The sequence below is a fragment of the Lithobates pipiens genome, unplaced genomic scaffold (genome assembly GCF_037356315.1).
Source record: "Lithobates pipiens isolate NorthernLeopardFrog02 unplaced genomic scaffold, aLitPip1_a1.2 Scaffold_54, whole genome shotgun sequence".
Classification (NCBI taxonomy): Eukaryota; Metazoa; Chordata; class Amphibia; order Anura; family Ranidae; genus Lithobates; species Lithobates pipiens.
In genome coordinates this window covers 1,356,541-1,381,232 of record NW_027507876.1, presented here as the reverse complement: position 1 = coordinate 1,381,232, position 24,692 = coordinate 1,356,541, and the positions used below count along the sequence as shown (strand labels likewise).

The following is a 24,692-nucleotide window of genomic DNA, read 5'->3' as shown; positions in this document are numbered from 1 at the left end:
GGGAAATATTCTTGTAAAAGAACGTCAGGGGCGGGCAACGCAGGCGTAGTTCTACGCGTACGCACTGGATCTTACGCCAAAATCCACACGTCGTACGTACGTTAAGTGCGCAGAAAGGGCGGGAAACCATGAACTTGACTAAAAGAACGTCAGGGGCGGGCAACGCAGGCGTAGTTCTACGTGTACGCACTGTATATAACGACAAAAATCACATGTCGTACGTACGTTAAGTGCGCAGAAAGGGCGGGAAACCATGAACTTGACTAAAAGAACGTCAGGGGCGGGCAACGCAGGCGTAGTTCTACGCGTACGCACTGTATATAACGACAAAAATCACATGTCGTACGTATGTTAAGTGCGCAGAAAGGGCGGGAAACCATGAACTTGACTAAAAGAACGTCAGGGGCGGGCAACGCAGGCGTAGTTCTACGCGTACGCACTGTATATAACGACAAAAATCACATGTCGTACGTACGTTAAGTGCGCAGAAAGGGCGGGAAACCATGAACTTGACTAAAAGAACGTCAGGGGCGGGCAACGCAGGCGTAGTTCTACGCGTACGCACTGGATCTTACGCCAAAATCCACACGTCGTACGTACGTTAAGTGCGCAGAAAGGGGCGGGAAACCATGAACTTGACTAAAAGAACGTCAGGGGCGGGCAACGCAGGCGTAGTTCTACGCGTACGCACTGTATATAACGACAAAAATCACATGTCGTATGTTCGTTTTCGAAAATAGGAACAGAAGTTGGGAGCAAGAAAAACGAAGGTAAGTTTAAACCATTTCCCCAAATAAGTGGCAGATCCTGGAGTCTATCTTGGGCTAAGATTAGGAGAGTCTGAGCTAACATTATGTTTTTTGGCTTGTGTATTGTCTTGCAGAAAAATGAATCAAAAATTCAGGGATCCAGATTTTTTAAGTCTGTTTATCGACAAGTATAAAGAGTTGTCAAATCTGTGGCATACCAAGCACAAGGATTATTTTAATAAACCAGTAAGGAGGGCAACACTGGAGAGATTTTTGACATTTGTGCAGACTTGGATCCCAGAGGCAGACGTGGACTTTGTGGATAAGAAAATTAAAATATTGCAAAATATGTTCCGAAAGGAAAAGAGGAAAATCGAACAATCCAAAACATCAGGAGCAGCACCAGGTGATGTGTATGTACCCAGGCTGTGGTACTTTGAAAAGCTACGGTTCCTGGACGACCGGTGTAAACCCAGGGAGTCGCTTTCTACTCTTCCCTCCACCCTTCCCTCCACCCTTCCCTGCAGCATTCCCTCCACCTCAGCAGAGGCTGATGAGCCTTCCATCCTGGAAGAAGCGGATGCACCCAGCTGGAGCCAGGTATTTTTGTACCAAAAATAGTGATATTCATAATATTAATGATGTTAACTAGATGTTATTTGAATTTGTATGCTATTATTGATGTTAAAAAATAGTTAAAATTTGGACATATCAATTTACAGTAGTGGCCAGAAATGTTTGTCACCAGCAGAAACAAGAAATAGTGGTGTCATAATGATACTCTTTTATATGTATTAACAGAATTTTGAAGTCAGGAGCTGAAAAATGTTTAGGATTGATGAACAAAAAACTAAAACAATGTCCCTTTTTTATACACAGGATGAGCTCAGCCAGGAGGAAGGTGGGGAAAGTGGCAGGCAGGAGGAGGCTATGCCCACTCTCAGCCAGGAGGAGTCCATGCCCTCTGTCAGGCAGGAGGTGGCCGGGCCTAGTAGAAGCATGACGACTTCTCAAGTGCCTCCCCTCCGTCTTCCATCCAAAAGGGCCAAAAAAAATACACAGGCACAGGAGGAATCCCTGCGACTAATTAGAGAGGCGACTAATGTTTTAAACAGCCCCCCTGACGCAGAAGAGGCCTATGGCTGCTACATTGCCAGACGGCTCCAGCAACTAGAGATGGGCCAACGTCTCCACTGCGAAAGGCTCATTTTCCTGTCGTTACAGAAGGGGCTCAGTGGAGATTTATCGGCCAACAGTACTATTGTGGAGCAAGTTCCTCCTGTTCCTCCTCCTCCTCCTCCTCCTGCCACGAGTCCACCACCGGAGACACAGCCTCCCAGGAAGGCTACAGGGAAGTCTGCAGGGAAGGGTGCAGTGAAGGGTGGAGCGAAGAGAAGAAGGTGATGACCTGGCTTCACTCTGGTCCGACCAACCACAGCCTGGGGACATATATACCATCTGATGCTGCTCTTGATGTCTGCGATTCTGGGACCATATTGGATTTTGTAATATTTTAATTTTCTTGTCCACAGAGTTTCACGTTTGCCCTGGGGCCAAAAGGCTACACAAATGTCACAAGTTTCTCCAGTGTTGCCTTCATTTTTTTGTTTGTTCAACCAGAATAAATGGATATTTTTGTTTGAAAATATAATTGCCTATGTGTTTTTTGGTCAAATACCTTTCTATAAAAGACAATGTGAAATTAACAAGGGACACTATCCTCCTTGAGGTTATAAACAAAATAAAAATGTTATTGTGGTAACTTGTCACCAGAATAAAAATAAAAAGGTTATTGTAGTAATGAAAAAAAAATAAAATAAAATAAAGTTTGAGGTTTTAACTTGACGGAACAATTAAATATGGAAATCACAAGAAAAACATGGTAAAGAATTGTACCAAAAATATGTAGGCCAAAAATTAGTCACCAACATTTTTTCTTGTTTTTTTTTTATTTTTTGGGAGTAATTTTTTCATCAATATTTTTGGGTGAAATCATGAACATTTTTTTGCTTGTGATCTCCATATTTAATTATTCGGTCAAGTTAACAACTTTTTTTTTTTTTTTGGGTTTTAATTGACAGAATAATTAAATATGGAGATCACAAGAAAAACATGGTAAAGAATTGTACCAAAAATATGTAGGCCAAAAATTAGTCACCAACATTTTTTCTTGTTTTTTTTTTATTTTTTGGGAGTAATTTTTTCATCAATATTTTTGGGTGAAATCATGAACATTTTTTTGCTTGTGATCTCCATATTTAATTATTCGGTCAAGTTAACAACTTTTTTTTTTTTTTTGGGTTTTAATTGACAGAATAATTAAATATGGAGATCACAAGAAAAACATGGTAAAGAATTGTACCAAAAATATGTAGGCCAAAAATTAGTCACCAACATTTTTTCTTGGTTTTTTTTTATTTTTTGGGAGTAATTTTTTCATCAATATTTTTGGGTGAAATCATGAACATTTTTTTGCTTGTGATCTCCATATTTAATTATTCGGTCAAGTTAACAACTTTTTTTTTTTTTTTGGGTTTTAATTGACAGAATAATTAAATATGGAGATCACAAGAAAAACATGGTAAAGAATTGTACCAAAAATATGTAGGCCAAAAATTAGTCACCAACATTTTTTCTTGGTTTTTTTTTATTTTTTGGGAGTAATTTTTTCATCAATATTTTTGGGTGAAATCATGAACATTTTTTTGCTTGTGATCTCCATATTTAATTATTCGGTCAAGTTAACAACTTTTTTTTTTTTTTGGGGTTTTAATTGACAGAATAATTAAATATGGAGATCACAAGAAAAACATGGTAAAGAATTGTACCCAAAATATGGAGTAAAAAAAATAATAAAAAAAAAAACAAAAAAAAAAAATATTGAGATGGGGCTTTAAAATAAAAACAAGATCATTCATGAGATGAGGAGAAATAAAACAGAAATGTGTTTGGTGAGAACTCTGTGAGTGAATATGAGCAGCAAAGCAACTTCGTTCTTCTAGCATTATAAATAAAAAGGCTTCGTTCTTCTAGCATTATAAAGAAGATGCGCTATACATTTAAACGAGCACAGAATTTGCAGCATGACGAATGTGCTACTTCCAATACGAACTGGAGTTTTACAAGACCGAGCACTTCCGTCTCGTACTTGCTTCAGAGCATGCGTCGTTTTAGGACTGTCGGAACAGCATACAGACGAGCGGACTTCTACATCGGACCTGGGTCCGGCGGAGTTCCGTCGGGAAAATTTGAAGCATGCTTCATTTCTAAAGTCCGTCAGACTTTTGCAAAGCTAAAGTCCGTTGCAGCCCACACACGATCGGATAGTCTGACGGACTCGGTCTGACGGACTTTGGATGATGAAAAGTCCGCTCGTGTGTACGCGGCATAAGCCACATCTCAGTTCCTTTCAGCCTTTCAGCCTGCTTTCCAGCTTTACCTAGTACTGCATGAAATACTAGGGCCATACTCTGGATCTTGTTGCATTTTGAACCTGTCACTCCTGGTTCAGCTGAGGCAGCTTATCCAATCAGCCGTGTATAAAACACTGCCTCACTCTGAGGGCTTTGCCAGTTCATTGTCTCTTGTTTCCTGTTTTGCCAAAGTGCCTGTGTTCCTGTTACAGCGTTCCGAGGCCGGCCACTGGCTTCTGACCCTGGCTCTGCTTATCGCTTTATTCTGTCAAGCCCCCTATTCACAGATTCACAGCCCAGGTAGCTTATTACCCTGTTACCGTGGGCTGTGCGTATTTGCAAGGGTAAGCATACATCTCTGCATCATGGACTTCAACCTAGGTAAGCCCTTACAAGTACTTCAGGTTTTACAATGGATTTTGCACTAATTTTATATCATTAAACATGTGTTTAAAGTGCATGTATGCAGAAATGTGCTGAATGTGTTTTTTTCTGTTTTGCTCAAGCATACGTTAAGGCCTCATTTACATGTGTGACAGGTTTATAAACCCCGTTGAATCACTTTTCAGAGGTGTTGATAGAGCTGGTTGACAGGCAGTCTGGAGGTGATATGCCACCTTCTGAATATCCTTTATTTTTTCACTGCAGAGCGGGGTGATGTATAGACAGAGGATTCCTTGTTTATAGGGAGGTCTAATACTCAAGGACTTAAGGTGTGTTGCTGCTATATACAGATAAGGAGCCATACTTAAGGCTTCGGCTAGCGCTATTACTTAAATTTCTCAAACCTTGTTTGGCAACCCGCCATGTATGACTCCTTGTGATCACCAGGCAAATGAAATAGGCAAGTCCCCTTTTTTTCGGATATTATCGTGTACTATTGGAGCTCTTTGTGAGCATCTATTGACACCCCCCGCTGGCAGTGCTTCATCCATTTTCCCAAGTTATATGGTGGAACACTTCACATGTAAGACAAAAATTCTGACTACATATACTCTTATTAAATACCCCTGACGAAGGTGCTTGAACCAGAAACGCATCGGGTACTGGAGACCACTATATACCGGAGAGCAAAAACAATCTTTTTGCCATGCAAACCATATAACCTGTTGTTTTTTTGTCTTTTGTTTATTTTTTTGTATATTTGTGTAGTATTCTTTTCTATGTCCTTTTAACCATCGGTCATTTCATGATCGAATAATTTTATGTATACCTAATAAATTATATTTTCGAATTCATACATGTGTGGTTATTGCCTACAAAGTCACAATAAAGGGGGATTCTTTTATCTTGATATACAATTAGGGATGTGGCAACAACACGCTAGTCTGACATGGTGAAACCCTTTTTTTGTTATTTTTTATAATTTACCAAGGTGATTTTGCAATGAACTCTCACTGGAGTTTGCCGCAGCTACCTGCAATCCCATTGATTTGAATGGGGGCACAGTTGACATGATGAGAATAAAAATTGTAAAAATTTTGATGCACCATGAAGTGACCATGTCCACTGGTAAGGTTAACCTGCCAGTAGACGGTTTGGAGGGGACCATTAAAAAAGCAGATCAACTGCCTAGTTTTACTATCTATACATTGCACGTGTAAGGGAAATATTAAAAGAAAATGGCTGAAGTTGGGTTTTAGGTCAGCACAGGTATTTACTGCCTCAGAAACGGCAACACTTGCGGGAAGTGTGCAGCCTGCAGTGTTATAATTTAGGCTGAGCTCCATCGGGTAAGTAGGAATCAAACAAGTTTCCATCACCTAAGGCAATAAAACTGCAAAAGAAACAGAATGTTCAAGACCCAAAATCTGTCTTTGCAGAGAAAAATATGTTTTTTTGTGCTCTGTTTTGCTATATATTCCCCTTTCTCTGAGTATTTGAATGATTTTATCACTTCCTCTCTGATGTTCTTTGTTCCGTAGATTGTACAGCTGCTGTGTATGACTGATCGCTGATAAGATCTTCCCAAGCAAGAGAAGACAGCTTTTCAACACATGAATAGTAGACACTAATGGGCACTCTTTCTCCAGGAACGAAGTATGATCATGAACATGCACAGTGGGATTTAAAATAAAAATGTGTTGGAAAAACCTGCAGATTATTTATGAAAACCAATGGCGTAGTTAAAGGAGAATCACCACCCAACCTTTATATAATATATTAGAAGCAGTTTATTTCCAGTGAAGAAAGCTTTTTAATTAATGTTTACAGCAACCTTTTTGCCGTAGCTATTCTTCACAGATTAAAGTCTAATTCCACCTTCGGTCTCGGGTTTTCTGTCTCTGTAATGTGTTTGATATTTAATTTAAATTCTTTCCCCATTTCACGGTTTTGCTTTTTATCGCGTCCTTCTGACCACCTACAACTTAAAAAAAAAATGTGATGACACTGAAAGCCTCAATGTAGGGCAGCCTGCCTAAATTCTATGTAAACCCAATCACTAAAATCACATATAAGCTTTAGATATGTTAATGTAATTTCAAAAGGTATTTCAATATTTGTAAAGCTCAATACAACTCGAAAAAATTATTTTTGCCCATCACTTCCTTCCATTCCCCCTTAACCCAACCTTCAAAGAAAAACGTTTTTTGTTTAAGTCAGTTACATTCACTTGAATTCCCCCATTCGAGTCCCTTTGATGCTATTTCCTCCTGTGGGGACCAGGAGGAAGACTTGTGGGCCAGTACCCTCCATTCTCTATCTTCAGGATCCTAACAGGGTCCCTCCAGTGGCTGGCCAATGGAAATTGTCCACATCATGCAGACAGTGATGTGAAGGACCCCTCTAGGTAGTAGACTGTAAAGCCGCGTACACACGGGCGGACTGTCTGGCCAACTAAGTCCGTCAGACAATCCGACAGACAGTCCGTCCTACTTTTGAATGAACGGACTTGACCACACACGATGAACAGACAGTCCGTTGAAAGCTTGCGCGATGACGTGTACAGCACGTACGACGGGACTAGAAATACGATGTCCAATACACTGCAATGCAACCTTCGGCCATGTAAATCCTTTCTGAGCATGCGCCATACTTAGTCCGTCCAACTTGCCTACTCACGAGCGGACTGTCCGCTGAAACCAAAGTTGGACGGACAATATTACGGAAATTCCGAAAAAAGACTTAGTCTGCCAGACTGTCCGCTGAAAAAGTCCGCTGAAGCCCACACACGAGCGGACTGTCCGCTGAAATGTGTTTCAGCGGACTAAGTTGGACAGACAGTCCGCCCATGTGTACGCGGCCTAAGAAGGACCCAGAGCTGGATAATTATATGACTGCAAGTTCAGCTAAGTGAAAACAGAGTTTAGAGAGTTTATTTTTTCAATTCATCAATAAGATTGAGGGGGAGGGCTGGGAAAGGGTTTTGTCAGAAACCATGAATCAGACCGAGACAGAAGTACAATTAAATCACACTTGTTTATTAAATTGTAATAAAAAGGTAAATAGAAAAAGCATAGTCAAAGCATAGCCACAGTCCAGTAACAGGATAGAGTAATCAGCCAGGCCAGAGTTCAATAACCAGATGGGGTAATCAGCCAGGCCAGAAGTCAGGGATCCAAGTAGAGCAACAACAAGCAGGATAAGGAGCCAGAAGGGATGTCAGCAAGCCAGTCTTTACACAGAACCGCATGAGATGGTTTCTTGGGATGTGACCAAGGCGAAGGCAAAGGTGAAGTGAGCTGGACAGCTTTAAGTAGGCAGGTCAGACGAGCAGGATCAGGAACAGCTGGTAACTCTGGAGAGAGATGAGAGCTGGCAATTAGCCGACAGCTGAGCAGCCAGCCCAGAGAAGGAAGGGCTAAGCCAGTGTCAGGATCCATGAAACAGACTGAGACAGAAGTACAATCAAATCACACTTGTTAATTAATAAAAATAAAAAAGTAAATAGAAAAAAAGCGTAGTCAAGCATAGCCAGAGTCCAGTAGCCAGATCGGGTAGTCAGCCAGTCCAAAGTTCATAAACCAGATCGGGTAATCAGCCAGTCCAGAAGTCAGGGATCCAAGGAGAGCAACTGCAAGCAGGATAAGAAGCCAGGAGGGATGTCAGCAAGCCAGTCTTTAAAAAAAACAGCAGGAGATGGTTCCTTGTGATGTGACCAACGCGAAGGCAAAGAAAAGAGTGAGCTGGAAGGCTTTAAATAGGCAGGTCAGATGAGCATCATCGGGAACAGCTGGTAACTGTGGAAAGAGAAGAGAGCTGGCAATTAGCCGACAGCTGAGCGGCCAGCCCAGAGGAGGAAGGGCTAAGTCAGCCCTGACAGCCAGCCCTGACAGGTTTACATTCATCCTGGAGTTGGACTTTAAATCGTCTCTTATGAAAATGATATCTGCTGTCATAATTGTCCTTGTTCAGGCACTTCCTGTTCTGACCTTATAACAATCAAAAGAAATCTAGAATTTGCTGCAACACTTCACCTATATTGATCCTTCACACAAAAGACATCAAAGACAGTTTGGGGTACAGTAAAATTTGACACGTTTTGGCTAACGTTTACTCATATCCTGACGAAGCTGGGGGTTCACAGCGAAACACATTGATGTCATCCCTCTGAGCGCCTGACCTGATACCGCTCCGCATCTCCACTGACATCACCGCAGGTTCACATTGTGTTGACACCACTCTAGGAACACAGGATTCATCACTACCGCGAACAGCAGCTGGAATTCAGCATATCCGAGTAGGGTGGAACTACTCACTTATCTCTGCTTGTGACTCGACCGTGAGATCGGCACACGCAGTGCTTCCACAAGGAGAGACAGCAGGAGGTTGGATCGGCCATATCGGTCTCTATGATGAATCACTGCTATGCATGCTCCCGCTAACAACAAGACATGTAACTATACTTTGTTTATAGCAGACTGAATCGTGCTGTTTATCCATATTTCAGCTATCGCGCAGTTGTCAGGAGTTTTGGTCCTATTCAGACGGCCAGAGCATGAGAACCCAGAAGGAAGACTGGGTGAAGATGGAAGCTCTGTCAGCAGTAACAGTGCACTGCTGGAGGGCTTTGTTCTAAGGTAAGCAGTTCATAATATGCTAGTATGCACAATGTATTTTTTTTTTTCTTAAGAGGATGCGGTTTATTACAGCTTTAGATATATAATATAGACACACAGGATATCTATATTCTAAACTGAACATACCCAGTTTTTCTGACATTTTTATGGTCAGTAAGATTTTCCATTCCTTTTAGCAAGCAAAAAAGGTGATGTATGGTGTTAGCTGGGAAAAAAATATACAAAAACGAGGGAGCAAAAAGTATTTTCACAGTCAAAGTTACACAGTCCCTTTTTCGATTATTATGACAGATCAGCTTTTTATCTTTTATTATAGCCAAAGAACCAAAAAGAGTAAGTTTAGAAAGCTAGAACCAATTTAATATTTTCATATAGCCATAGAAAAAAATCACTGTGACAATACTTTTTACCTTCCCCACATTTGTATTGACTCATTTTTTAATTAATGTCTGCCTTTAAACCTACTTCAAATTTCCTATGCACTATTTACAGTTATGCCCAGCACACACAAGAGGAATTTCCAACAGAAAAAGTCAGATGGGAGCTTTTCATCGCATATTCTGATCGTGTGTATGCCCCATCAGACTTTTTACGTTGAAAATTCTGACGGACCTAGAAATAGAAAATGTTCTAAATTTTTCCGACTGAACCATTTCCTATCGGGAAAACTGCTCATCTGTATGTGTCATGAAAATCTCACGAAGAGATTGTCCTCCAGGTCTTCTGATGTACGATCGTCGCGGGTACGCACGATCGTACGAACGCCCTTACGTTCGTACACAGGTGCGCGTGCGCGGGCACGCGCACGGTCGCGTGCGTGCGTCCGTATTGGCGCCAAACGGCCTATTTAAACCAGCTTCTTGCCAACAGTCTTTGCTGTCTGCTCTACAGCGTTATATCTGTGAGACCTGATCCGTATTGTTTGTTCCTGTTTGACCCGGCCTGCCTGTGACCTATCTGCTATCCGCCTGCACCCGACCTCGGCTTGTTGTGACTATTCTCCTGCCTGTTCCCTTGTACTTCGTTCCTGTCTGGTATCCGATCCGGCTTGCTCTGACCATCCGTCTGCTAAAAGGGTAACCTGCTTATACTGAACTGTTCATCTGCTATAAGTGCCTGCTCATATTGAACTACCTATCTGCTGCAAGTCACCTGCTTATACTGAACTGTGTCATCTGCTACAAGTGATCTGTTAGTATTGAACTGTTCATCTGCTATAAGTGCCTGCTCATATTGAACTACCTATCTGCTGCAAGTCACCTGCTTATACTGAACTGTGTCATCTGCTACAAGTGATCTGTTAGTATTGAACTGTTCATCTGCTATAAGTGCCTGCTCATATTGAACTACCTATCTGCTGCAAGTCACCTGCTTATACTGAACTGTGTCATCTGCTACAAGTAATCTGTTAGTATTGAACTGTTCATCTGCTATAAGTGCCTGCTCATATTGAACTACCTATCTGCTGCAAGTCACCTGCTTATACTGAACTGTGTCATCTGCTACAAGTAATCTGTTAGTATTGAACTGTCCATCTGCTCCTAGTGCCTGCTTATTTTGACTGTTTATCTGCTGCAAGCACTTGTGTATATTACACTGTTCACCTGCTACAAGTGGCCTGCTTTCCTGCACTGCTTATTGCCAAGTTACCTGCTCCTTTGAACTGTGTATCTGCTATAAACTACCTGCTGATCCCTTCACTGTGATTACCTGCTCCACTGAACCTCGCCTACCCATCCTACCCATCTGTTGATCCTGCCAGGCACCTGTACCCCTCCTTACTCCTGTGTTCCCTGTTACATTGCCAGGAAACCGGTAGTGGGAGTCGTAAAGGAGGCCTCTCTCCGCAATCCGGGCTCGCTACTAGAAGGTACGTGACAGTAGCAGACAGCCAATGTCTGAGCCCGAGCGGGGAGCCTCCGCCATGGAAGAACTTTGTCAACACCTGGCAGGACTGTCTGAGGCAGTTAAGGGCCTTCAACAAGGCTACACTCGGCTGGAGGAACGGGTAATTGCTCTTTCCAACCCCTCCGGATCCTTGGGAGCCCCTCAACCATCAGTTTCTTCAGCTGAAGCAGGTCCAACACCTACAGTTGTGATGTTACCACCAGAACCTAAAGTTCCCACACCCGAGCGATTTTCTGGGAATCGCAGTGGCTTCAGGGCCTTCCGCAACTCCTGCGAATTATATTTTGCCCTCCAACCACGGACCTTCTCTTTAGAGGCTACCAAGGTGGGTTTTGTGGTGTCTCTACTCTCTGGAGACCCCCAGACCTGGGCCCACCGCCTGTTAGAAAACAAGGATGCAGCGTTGACTAATCTTTCTACCTTTTTTGATGCTATGGCTCAATTGTATGAAGATCCTCAACTTTCAGCAACTGCAGAAACCGCTTTGCGGACCCTCCAGCAGGGACGAAGGGCAGTGGAAGATTATGTGGCCGAGTTCAGGCGATGGGGTGCGGATACGAACTGGAATGATGCTGCCCTTCACCATCAGTTCCGCATGGGACTCTCTGATTCTTTGAAGGATGAGCTTGCTAGAGTCGGTGTTCCACAGACATTAAACGCACTAATTGACTTGGCGATACAGATCGATCGTCGTCTGAGAGAGAGGAGAGCCGAGAGGGCCACTGGTTTCTCTCGTCCAACCTGGATGCTTCCAAAGGCCCCAAGCCATTTACATCCAGCACCTGCCACCCGATCCACGTCTGACACACCTGAGCCAATGCAACTTGGAGTCTTGCGGCCATCTCTTACCCCCGAAGAACGTCAACGTCGGCGGAATAATAACTTATGTCTCTATTGCGGGGAATCTGGACATTACGTCAGGAACTGTCCAATAAAACTTCGTAAGTGTCCATCCATGCCTCCTGATCTCCCAGACTCTTTAATAAAGTTTCCATCTCACCTTATCATTTCTGTCTCCTTTCAGTTCCCAGGAAAGACTTTACAGACACCCGCCATTATTGATTCCGGGCATGCAGCTGTTTTATGGATTCATCCTTTGCTGCCCAACATCAGATTCCTCTCCTACCTAAGACCCGTGGACTCTCTATTCATTTGGCCGATGGCTCCGCTATTAAATCTGGTCCTGTAACTCGAGAAACTGCACCTCTACCTACTGTTATCTCTGGTTCTCATCGAGAACTTCTCCGGATGGACATTATCACCTCCCCTCTTTTTCCTGTAATCCTTGGGATGCCCTGGTTACAGGCTCACAATCCAACCATAAATTGGACTACAGGAGAAATTACCTTTTCTTCACCGTATTGCCAGAAGTTCTGTGGTTCATCCGGTTCTCTGAGACCAGCAACTTTATTATCTATTGACTCAGAGATCGATTTACGTCAAGCCATTCCCGAAGTCTACCATGAATTTTTGGACGTGTTCAGTAAACAAAAGGCAGAGGTGCTCCCGCCCCACCGGGCTTATGACTGCCCCATTGAGTTACTTCCTGGAGCCAAGATTCCGTTTGGAAGGGTTTTTCCCTTAACAGAGGTAGAGCAGGAGAAACTCAAAGAATACCTCGAAGAAAATTTAAAGAAGGGGTTCATTCGCCCGTCTACGTCCCCAGCAGGTGCAGGTATTTTCTTTGTTGAGAAAAAGGACCACACTCTCCGACCCTGCGTAGACTACCGTGAATTAAACAACATCACTATAAAGAACCGGTACCCTCTCCCTCTTTTTCCAGAGTTATTCCAAAGACTGGGAATTGCTACGGTGTTCACTAAACTCGATCTCCGTGGGGCTTACAACTTGATCCGTATCAAGGCCGGAGATGAGTGGAAGACTGCTTTCCGTACCCGATTCGGACACTTCGAGTATTTGGTGATGCCCTTCGGTTTGTGTAATGCCCCCGCCACTTTCCAATACTTTATCAATGATGTGCTCCGGGACTTTCTGGACTTATTTGCTGTCGTTTATTTAGATGATATTTTGATTTTTTCTTCCTCCCTTGAAGCCCATCGCAAGCACGTCAAAAGCGTGTTGGGTCGGCTCCGCCAACACGGACTATATGCAAAAGCAGACAAGTGTTTGTTCGAACAGGAAAGTATACCATTCCTGGGGTTGATCATCTCTAGTAAGGGTATAAAAATGGACCCCCAGAAGATTGCTGCGATTTTGGACTGGCCGACTCCTGTAGACAGGAAAGGAATCCAACGTTTTATTGGATTCGCCAACTTCTACCGCAAATTTATTAAAGGTTTCTCAGCTATTGTTGCACCTATCACACAACTAACTAGACAAGGAACCCGTTTTCATTGGACCTCTGAAGCTCAAAAAGCATTTGAGACTCTCAAGGGACTTTTCACCTCCGCTCCTATTTTAAGACATCCAGATTCCTCCCTGCCATTTGTTTTAGAAGTGGATGCATCCGAAATCGCCGTAGGAGCTATATTATCCCAAAGACAAGGAACTAAGGCCCTGCTTCATCCTGTGGCTTTCTTTTCACGTAAGTTATCTGCAGCCGAGAAAAATTATGAATGTCGGAGACCGGGAGCTGTTGGCCATTAAATCCGCATTAGAAGAGTGGCGTTATTTGTTGGAAGGAGCTTCTCATCCAATTCTAATATTTACAGATCACAAAAACCTGGAGTACTTAAGATCTGCAAAAAGACTAAAACCAAGACAAGCCAGGTGGGCACTCTTCTTCTCCCGGTTCTCTTTCCATGTGACGTATCGCCCAGGGTCTAAGAATATAAAACCAGATACCTTGTCACGGATGTTCCACAAGTCCCAGGAGAATTCTCCTCCGGATACCATTCTCGCTCCTGGGAATTTCCTTCTGCTTCAGGAAGATCTTCTCTCTCGGCTTAGACAAGCCTCCATGGGACAAAGACCCTTCTCAGAACCAGAACTACAAACCAGAGGTGGGTTACTGTGGTATAAAGACAAGATCTACATCCCCGAAACTCTGCGGGTATCTGTTCTAGAGCTGTGTCATGACCACGCACTCGCCGGACATTTTGGTATCACTAGAACCATTGATTTGGTACAGCGTACTTTTTGGTGGCCTCAGTTACGGGAGGATTGCAGGAAATACGTGAACACCTGCACTACGTGCATTAGGAGTAAGAACTGTAAAACGAAGGCCTGGGGCCTCCTTAAACCGTTGTCTGTTCCGGACAGGCCATGGAAAATTCTGTCTCTAGACTTCATTGTTGAATTGCCTCCGGCAGACGATCATACCACTATCTTGGTGGTGGTCGATCGTCTGTCAAAGATGGCACATTTTATTCCCATGAAGGGTACCCCTTCAGCCTCTGAAACTGCACAAGTGTTTATCAAAGAAATAATTAGGCTCCATGGGGTACCAGCCAATATAGTTTCGGATCGAGGAGTACAGTTCACCTCTCGATTCTGGAAGTCCCTCTGCAAGGCCTTGAATATTGAGCTATCTTTCTCATCCGCTTATCATCCTCAGTCCAATGGGCAGACTGAGAGGACAAACCAAACTCTCGAACAATATTTACGCTGTTTTTCCTCTTTTGCACAAGATGATTGGATCTCCCTACTTCCAGTAGCTGAATTTGCGTATAATAATTCTCTCCATTCCGCCATCAAACAGACACCCTTTTTTGCCAATTATGGCTTCCACCCTTCATTTTTACCCAACTCCCTTCCTGAATGTTCAGTACCTGCGGTCCAGGAAAAGATGAACTTTTTTTCAACCAACAACAAACTTCTACAAGAAACAATGACTAAAACTCAAGAGCACAACAAGGCAACCTTTGACAGGAAGAGACGAGGAGAGTTAGTACTGGTACCTGGTGATTTGGTGTGGCTATCCACGGTAAACTTGAAAATGGCGTGTCCTTCAAGGAAACTAGGTCCCAAGTTTTTAGGACCTTTCTCAGTCAAAAGGAAGATTAACGAAGTTACTTTTGAACTAGAACTTCCAGACTCACTAAAGGTTCATCCGGTATTCCATGTATCCTTATTGAAACCTTTCACTCCCAATCCATTTCCTAACCAAAAAACCACTCCTCCTGATCCGATCTTGGTTGATGGTGAAGAAGAATTTGAAATTGAAGCCATCCTAAAATCCAGAAGAAGAGGAAACCAGAACCAGTTCTTAATCAAATGGAAAGGATATGGTCCTGAAGAGAACTCCTGGGAGCCTGAGGACAACATTCATGCGAAAAACTTGATTCGATCCTTTAAAAGGGCCCATCCGGAAAAGTTTGCCCGAAAGGGCATCCGGAGGCTGCCCCTTGGGAGGGGGCAATGTCATGAAAATCTCACGAAGAGATTGTCCTCCAGGTCTTCTGATGTACGATCGTCGCGGGTACGCACGATCGTACGAACGCCCTTACGTTCGTACACAGGTGCGCGTGCGCGGGCACGCGCACGGTCGCGTGCGTGCGTCCGTATTGGCGCCAAACGGCCTATTTAAACCAGCTTCTTGCCAACAGTCTTTGCTGTCTGCTCTACAGCGTTATATCTGTGAGACCTGATCCGTATTGTTTGTTCCTGTTTGACCCGGCCTGCCTGTGACCTATCTGCTATCCGCCTGCACCCGACCTCGGCTTGTTGTGACTATTCTCCTGCCTGTTCCCTTGTACTTCGTTCCTGTCTGGTATCCGATCCGGCTTGCTCTGACCATCCGTCTGCTAAAAGGGTAACCTGCTTATACTGAACTGTTCATCTGCTATAAGTGCCTGCTCATATTGAACTACCTATCTGCTGCAAGTCACCTGCTTATACTGAACTGTGTCATCTGCTACAAGTGATCTGTTAGTATTGAACTGTTCATCTGCTATAAGTGCCTGCTCATATTGAACTACCTATCTGCTGCAAGTCACCTGCTTATACTGAACTGTGTCATCTGCTACAAGTAATCTGTTAGTATTGAACTGTTCATCTGCTATAAGTGCCTGCTCATATTGAACTACCTATCTACTGCAAGTCACCTGCTTATACTGAACTGTGTCATCTGCTACAAGTAATCTGTTAGTATTGAACTGTCCATCTGCTCCTAGTGCCTGCTTATTTTGACTGTTTATCTGCTGCAAGCACTTGTGTATATTACACTGTTCACCTGCTACAAGTGGCCTGCTTTCCTGCACTGCTTATTGCCAAGTTACCTGCTCCTTTGAACTGTGTATCTGCTATAAACTACCTGCTGATCCCTTCACTGTGATTACCTGCTCCACTGAACCTCGCCTACCCATCCTACCCATCTGTTGATCCTGCCAGGCACCTGTACCCCTCCTTACTCCTGTGTTTCCTGTTACATTGCCAGGAAACCGGTAGTGGGAGTCGTAAAGGAGGCCTCTCTCCGCAATCCGGGCTCGCTACTAGAAGGTACGTGACAGTATGCTGTTCCGACGTACCAAAAACGACGCATGCTCTGAAGCAAGTGCGAAATGGAAGCTATTGGCTACTGGCTATTGAACTTCCTTTTTCTAGTCCCGTCGTACGTGTTGTATATGTCACCGTGTTCTTGATGGTTGGAATTTGGTGTGATCGTGTGTACGTAAGCCCTTGTACACACGGTCGGAGATTCAGACGGAATGTGTCCTATCGGACCGTTTTGTCGGATATTCCAACTGTGTGTGGTCTCCATCGGACTGTTTACGTCGGAATATCCGACGGACCAACTTTTCCAACTTGCCGGTAAAATTTTCAGACAAAATGCTCCCATCAGACTTACTCCGATCATGTGTAGCCTACTCCGACGGACAAAGTGCCACGCATGCTCAGATCAAATTCCTAGACCAAAGCTATTGGCTACTAGCCTGAACGTAGTCCCGTCGTAACGAAATAACGTCATCACGTTATGTACAATCGGATTTTCCGACAACTTTGTCCGACCGTGTGTATGCAACATCACTTCCGGACCTCTTCCGGAATTAATTCGTCGGAATTACTCCGACCGATTTGGTTGCCGGAATCTCCAACCGTATGTACGGGGGCTAAGACAGTTTCAGCGGAATTCCGTCAGAAAAACCTTCAGTTTATTCCGACGGGAAAACCGGTCGTGTGTACAGGGCATTAGTTGTCAAAAACTGAACCCATTATTCTAAATGTGGCATTTCAGATGGTTTATATTTAGAAAATACTATAGCATCACATTTGTCTCCTTTTTATACACCCCAAGATTTGTTTGCTTTTGTAGCTGCTGCTTGGCATTGAGTGGTACTGCAGCTCTTTTTTGGCCAGATGTAATCAATTTAATTTATAGGGAGCAATGCTATTACCCTAGCTTAGGTGTGTAACCTTACATTTTTCAATATTATATGTAATTTATCATTTAAATGCCCATTTTATTTTGTCAAAATTATTAGAGAATGTCTAAAGCCAAAAAAAGATTTATGAAAACAAGAGCTTGTGGTCTTGAAAGAGCACTTGGGTTCTTTTCTTCTATACTATTTTCTTCTATTCTAGAAAATATAATTAGCCAAAACTATTTTGTTTTGGACAGAGTTTGGAATGGTTAGAACAAAATTTTTGTTTAAACTTTTTATGCTGGTGACCATTGTCAGAAAGTAAAATGCGTGTGTGTTTGTCTTATTTAACAATTTTTTACACTTTCTTTGTGAAATTGTAGGGGTACTTTTGTACCCCCTTACCATTTTAAACAGGGGGGGCCGGGATCTGGGGGTCCCCTTGTTAAAGGGGGCTTCCAGATTCTGATAAGCCCCCCGCCCGCAGACCTCCACAACCACCGGCCACGGTTGTGGGGATGAGGCCCTTGTCCTCATCAACATGGGGACAAGGTGCTTTGAGGGGTCACAGACCCCCAAAGCATCCTCCCAATGTTGAGGGCATGTGGCCTGGTACGGTTCAGGAGGGAGGGGGGCCGCTCTCTCGTCCCCCCCTCTTTTCCTGCGGCCTGCCAGGTTGCGTGCTCGGATAAAGGGTCTGGTATGGATTTTTAGGGGGACTCCCACGTCAATTTTTTTTTAAATTTGACGCGGGGTTCCCCTTAATATCCATACCAGACCTGAAGGGTCTGGTTATGGATATTTAGGGGGAACCCCACGTCAAATTTTTTCTTAAATTTGAGGCAGGGTTCCCCTTAATATCCATACCAGACCTGAAGGGCCTGGTAATTGAATTTGGGGGACCCCCACGCTTTTTTTTTAATTTATTTATTTATTTTTTTATCAATGACTTTCAATGAGTGTTCTTTGTATTACGGAGCCGACAATTCATAATAGCTGCGAGTGATTTTAACCACTTGCCAACCGCCGCACGACGATATACGTCGGCAGAATGGCACGGGCAGGCATATGGGCGTATATATAAGTCCCTGCCTTCCTGCGGGTGGGGGGCCCGATCGGGCCCCCCCCCCGGCGCCTGCGGCGGTTGGCTTTCGTTCGGGAGTGATCCGGGATGAGGGGGCGGCCATTCATTCATGGCCACCCCCTCGCGATCGCTCCCGACGAATAGAAATGCTCCGTGACATCACTTCCTCTCCTCACAGGAGAGGAAGTGATGTAATCTCTCCTCCGTGTCGGTATTTTTCATTCCGGCACCGAGGAGAGAGGATCGGTGAGTTGCACCAACACACCACACGTACAGTAGAACATGCCAGGCACACTCACACACCCCCTTTACCCCCCTATCACCCCCCCAATTACCCCTGCCCCCCCCAGTCACAGTGACACCAATTGCATTTTTTTTTTTTTTTTGCATTGGTGTCATTTGTGACTGTAATAACTGTTAGGGCAGTTAGGGTTAGCCCCCTTTAGTTCTAATGTGCCCCCCTAACCCCCCCAATAAAGGTTTAACCCCGTGATCACCCCCCGTCGCCAGTGTCACTAAGGCTGGGTTCACATTGCAGCGGTTTATGAGAACGAATGTGATTCGCACCGCACTGCAGTGCAAATCACATCCGATCTCTGTGCGATTCGAGTTCAGCCATACAGATAGTATGGCTGAATTCGCGCCGCACCCGCCGCAAATTCGCACGGGACCCTTTTTTTGGTCCGCAGCAGAATCGGATCGCATGGGTGTTCACACCATGCGATCCGAGTTTGCAGATCGCACTGCGATATGCGAACTGATCTGGGGGTGTCATTAACATTTCACTGACACTCCCAGCAGTTCGCATAGGGCAGTGTGAACTGCCGCCGGGAGGCATGCGATGCGGGAACCCGCCGCGGATTCGTGGCGTTCCTGCATCGCTCCAGTGTGAACCCAGCCTAATAAGCGATCGTTTTTCTGATCGCTGTATTAGTGTCACAGGTGACGCTAATTAGGCAGGTAGGTATTTAGGTTCGCCGCAGCTTTTTATAGCGCCAGGGACCCCCATATACTACCGCATAAAGCCCCCTGATTGCCCCCTAGTTAACCCTTTCACCAGTGATCACCATATAACGGTTACAGGTGACGCTGGTTGGTTAGTTATTTATTTATAGTTTCAGGGCACCCGCCATTTATTACCTAGTCTCACTAGTGTACCCCTAAATTTAGGGGTGTCTACTTTCCAAAATGGGGTCATTTGGGGGGCGTTTGTGCCATCTTGGCATTTTATGGCCTTCAAAACTGTAACGCCCTTAGAAAGCCTGAAGGCGGTGCTTGGTTTTCGGGGCCCCGTACGCGGCTAGGCTCCCAAAAAGTCCCACATATGTGGTATCCCCGTACTCAGGAGAAGCAGCAGAATTTATTTTGGGGTGTCATTTCACATATGCCCATGGCATGCGTGAGCAATATATCATTTAGTGACAACTTTGTGAAAAAAAAAAATTAAAGTTTGTAATTTTCCCGCAACTTGTGGCAAAATATAAAATATTCCATGGACTCAACATGCCTCTCAGCAAATAGCTTGGGGTGTCTACTTTCTAAAATGGGGTCATTTGTGGGGGTTTTGTGCCATCTTGGCATTTTATGGCCTTCAAAACTGTAATAGGTAGTGAGGAGTGAAGTCAAATATTTACGCCCTTAGAAAACCTGAAGGCGGTTCTTGGCTTTTGGGGCCCCGTACGCGGCTAGGCTCCCAAAAAATCCCACACATGTGGTATCCCCGTACTCAGGAGAAGCAGCAGAATTTATTTTGGGGTGTCATTTTACATATGCCCATAGCATGTGTGAGCAATATATCATTTAGTGACAACTTTGTGTAAAAAAAAAAAAAATAATTTTTTTTTTTGTCATTATTCAATCGCTTGAGGCAAAAAAATAAAATATTCAATGGGCTCAACATGCCACTTATCAATTTCCTTAGGGGGTCTACTTTCCAAAATGGGGTCATTTGGGGGGGTTTTGTACTGCCCTGCCATTTTAGCACCTCAAGAAATGAGATAGGCAGTCGTAAACTAAAAGCTGCGTAAATTCCAGAAAACGTACCTTAGTTTGTAGATGTGACAACTTTTGCGCAAACCAATAAATATACAGTTATTGACTTTTTTTTTACCAAAGACATGTGGCTGAATACATTTTGGCCTAAATGTATGACTAAAATTGAGTTTATTGGATTTTTCTAATAACAAAAAGTAGAAAATATCATTTTTTTTCAAAATTTGCGGTCTTTTTCCATTTATATCGCAAAAAATAAAAATCGCAGAGGCAATCAAATACCATCAAAAGAAAGCTCTATTTGTGGGAAGAAAAGGACGCAAATTTTGTTTGGGTACAACATTGCATGACCGCGCAATTACCAGTTAATGCAGCGCAGTGCCAAATTGTAAAAAGACCTCTGGTCATTTACCAGCAAAATGGTCCAGTCTGAAAGTGGTTAAAGCACCTTTTTTCCTGCATAAATGACACTTTGTGCAGGGACAGTTCTAAGCACCAGAAACATGAGCCCCTTCACAGGCATACTATAGACAACCCCCCCCCCCCCCCTACGAAATTTAAAGGAATATTACACTTTTATTGTTTCACTTTAATCATTATTAAAATCACTGCTCCCGAAAAAACGGCCGTTTTTAAAACTTTTTTTAGCATTGATCCATGTCCCCTGGGGCAGGACCCGGGTCCCCAAACACTTTTTAGGACAGTAACTTGCAAATTAGTCTTTAAAATTAGCACTTTAGATTTTGAATGTTGGAGTCCCATAGACTTTAACAGGGGTTCTAAAGTATGCTATATACTAGCTCCGTCGAATCTTCTTTATACATTCGACAGACACCATAAGCCTTAAAGACAGATTCGACCGTAATTCATGTGGATTTTCGGACGAATGCAATTTTTGAACGAAAAACGAAATAAATAAAAACGAATTTCGGGAGTAACTAAATAAATTACGTTTTCGGACGAAAACGAAATTCCGAAACGAAATATTTTACTCTGCATATGTCTAATTGTCAAGAGGAAGACACCAGGCCCAACTATGTAGACAAACTGAAGACAGTTATCAAAGCAAACTGGGTTTCCATGCCACACTGCACTGATGCAGTAATTCACGCAAAAGGAGCCTTAACCAAGTATTGAGTGCATACTATACTGTACATGGACATACTTTTCAGTAAGCCAATATTACTGTATTAAAAATCCTTTTTTTTTATTGGTCTTATCTAATATTCAAATTTTCTGAGATACTGAATTGTGGGTTTTCACTAGCTCTAAGCCATAATCATCAAAATTAAAATAAAGAAATGATTGATATATATTACTCTGTGTGTAACACATATATATATATATATATATATATATATATATATATATACATATATATATATATATATATATATATATATATATAAAATATATGTGTTTAACTTTTTGAATTGAATTACTGAAATAAATTAACTTTTTGATGATATTCAAATTTTATGAGATGCACCTGTATATCTCAGTCACCAAAAGCACCTGCCTGCATGATAGCATGACATAATTACGTGGAAGCCAGTTGAGAAGGGGAATACTTGACCCTCCCACTTTGTCTGGTTAAGACAGTGTGTTGGTGCCATCTGACTACAAATCAGTACAAGATCATCTTTCAAGACTCATCGGTCAAGCGCTAAATTACAAAGAAAATTGCTACATTTAGATAAATAAGACTTCACTGTGCCATATAATCTTGAAAAAAATAGGGCCATTGCAGACATTCTTTCTGTAACAGCTGATATGAAAAGATTGGATAATAGATAGAAACTTAATTTGAAAGTGGTTTAGTCCTGAACTGTTACAAAAAAAATGTAAGATGTAATTTATGCAGCAGTTATGGAGCTGCCAGAGAAAGAATAGCCTACTCAGGGTCAATGCCCTACAAATGTTAGGGGACAGAAATGTAATCCCAAAAGATTGCAGATTTGAAACACTAATTCAACTCTAAAAATCCCATCTAGATATTAGGGTTTTCAAATGAAGGGTAAGTATGATATTTTTGGGGGTTTCTGGGCTCTGGGGCATCAAACTACATTGGCATTGTAAACTACAAAGCCTAAGCCCTTGTACACATGGTCAGACATTCCGACAACAAAATCCATCGGATTTTGTCCGACGGATTTTGTCCGAAACTGGTGTTGCATACACACGGTCGGACAAAGTTGTTGGAATATCCGATCGTTCGTTACGTGATGACGTTATTTCGTTACGACGGGACTACGTTCAGGCTAGTAGCCAATAGCTTTGGTCTAGGAATTTGATCTGAGCATGCGTGGCACTTTGTCTGATCGGAATTCTACACAAACGATCGGACTTTGTCCGATTGGATCATGTTGTCGGAAAATTTTATAGCCCAGCTCTAAAACTTTGTCGGTCGGATATTACGACGGAAACAGTCCGATGGAGCCCACACATGGTCGGATTATCCGACAACGCGGTCCGATCTGACATTTCCCGTCGGAATGTCCGACCGTGTGTACAAGGGCTTAGAGATAACAAAGTCAAGCAGAGACTTGAGAAATAAAACAGCTAGAATCCAAATGCATAAATTGGCCAATGGATATCTTTGATTTCTCTGGAAACAAATTCTTACAGATTGAAGAAAACATATATAGACATCCTTACAGGGTCAGACAAAACTAATATTTTAGTTACCAGTGGATCTTGCTGGGAACATTAGCCCCTAGATTATCAATATGCTTTAGATAACAGGTGCCCAATCTGTGACCACATGTGGTCCTTTGGCGTTTCTGGTGCAGCCCTCAGAACACAGCAGTCAGTGGTGGAAGCTTTGATTTATTATGGGGTTGTAATGGCTGTGATCCCCAGCAGTTTCATGTGACATATCTTCTCCGACCTTAATGGTCACATACAACATGATTCCAGTCTCCAACCATTTGTGTAGCAAAGTTTTTTTCTTCCATCTAGATAGTCTTCAGTCTTTGACAGTCTTTTGTAGCAAAACAAATAATACGTATTATATGAGGCTCTTTGGTGACTTCAGGGGCCCCATTTGAGGCCATATACCTTGTAAGTTAACAACCACTTCCTTAGCCCACCAGTGAAATCTCTCTGCCATAATTTTCAACTCTTACCTGCTTGGAAGTTTTACTTTCAAATATTTTTATTGAAAAGTCAAACAGGTCACAGTGAAGTAAGCAGAACAATTTACAATGGTTATAGTAACAGAAAATAATCAGGTAAGCTGCTTCCTAAGTTTTATAGGAGTGAATATATCTGAACAATCTTAAGGTAGGCCCATGGATCCTGTATGTGTGAGGTACGATGAAGTTACAATAGTTAAAGAAGGGGCCGGACGGAAGCAGGCCAACGGATTCCAAAGAAGAAAAGTCAGTAAACAAACATTTTTACACTAACAACCATTACTTAGGGTAATGGCGGAGAAAAGAAGTTCCGCTTGGTGAATTTTTGCATATATAGAAAAGAGAGTAAGGAAGAAAGGATGTAGAAAAGAGAAAAGGGAAGGAGGAGAAAAAAGAGATAGGGACACAAGAAGAAAGGGAGGGGATATCAGAGGGCAAAGAAAAGGAGGGAAGAGAGGGAGAATATGGTCGGAAGGCCCACGGGAACCACGGACCACAAACCGTCGTCCATTCTGAGTTAAGGGGCCATAAGACGAGTATCAAAATCTTTCGGTAGGAAATGGTCTACCCAGGGTTGCCATATTTTATTAAACAGTGGGATCTTATCTAGGGTTATTGCTTCTATCTTAGCGTGGATCATTGCCTGTGTAATTCTGTGTTTGGTTTCAGCTATATGCAAGGTAGGTGTCCTCCAGGCTCTCGCGATCGTTTGTTTGGCCGCAGGTATTACTTGGAGGGAAAGTCGATTTTGGGCTTTAGTAAAATCTTGTGGTAACCAATTCAACAAGGCCATTGCTGAGTTAGGAGTCACGGGGTGTTGTAGCAATTTAGTTAGTATGTGGAAGACTGAGGACCAGAAATTTACCACGATGGGACAAGTCCACCAAATGTGGAGATGGGTACCCCGGTCTTTGCAACCTCTAAAACAATCGGGTGAATAGTTAGGTACATATTTGGAGATTCTGGAGGGGACCAAATACCACCGCATCAAGACCTTGTAGTTCGCTTCAGAAGCCACTACATTTTGTGAGGAATTTTTGGTATTGGTCCATATAACAGTCCATGATTCTGTATCAAGACTAAGTGATAAGTCCGTGGCCCACGCAGTAGCATAACTTGGAAGGT

The 24,692-nt window shown here is 43.1% G+C and overlaps 1 long non-coding RNA gene across 1 annotated transcript; it reads left to right on the top strand.

The window, feature by feature from the left end:
- Positions 1-4,275: 4,275 nt before the first annotated feature.
- On the top strand, positions 4,276-6,423 carry LOC143957674 (uncharacterized). The gene is made up of 2 exons (XR_013270067.1): positions 4,276-4,543; positions 6,088-6,423. It is a non-coding gene; the product is annotated as an uncharacterized LOC143957674 (long non-coding RNA).
- Positions 6,424-24,692: the final 18,269 nt, after the last annotated feature.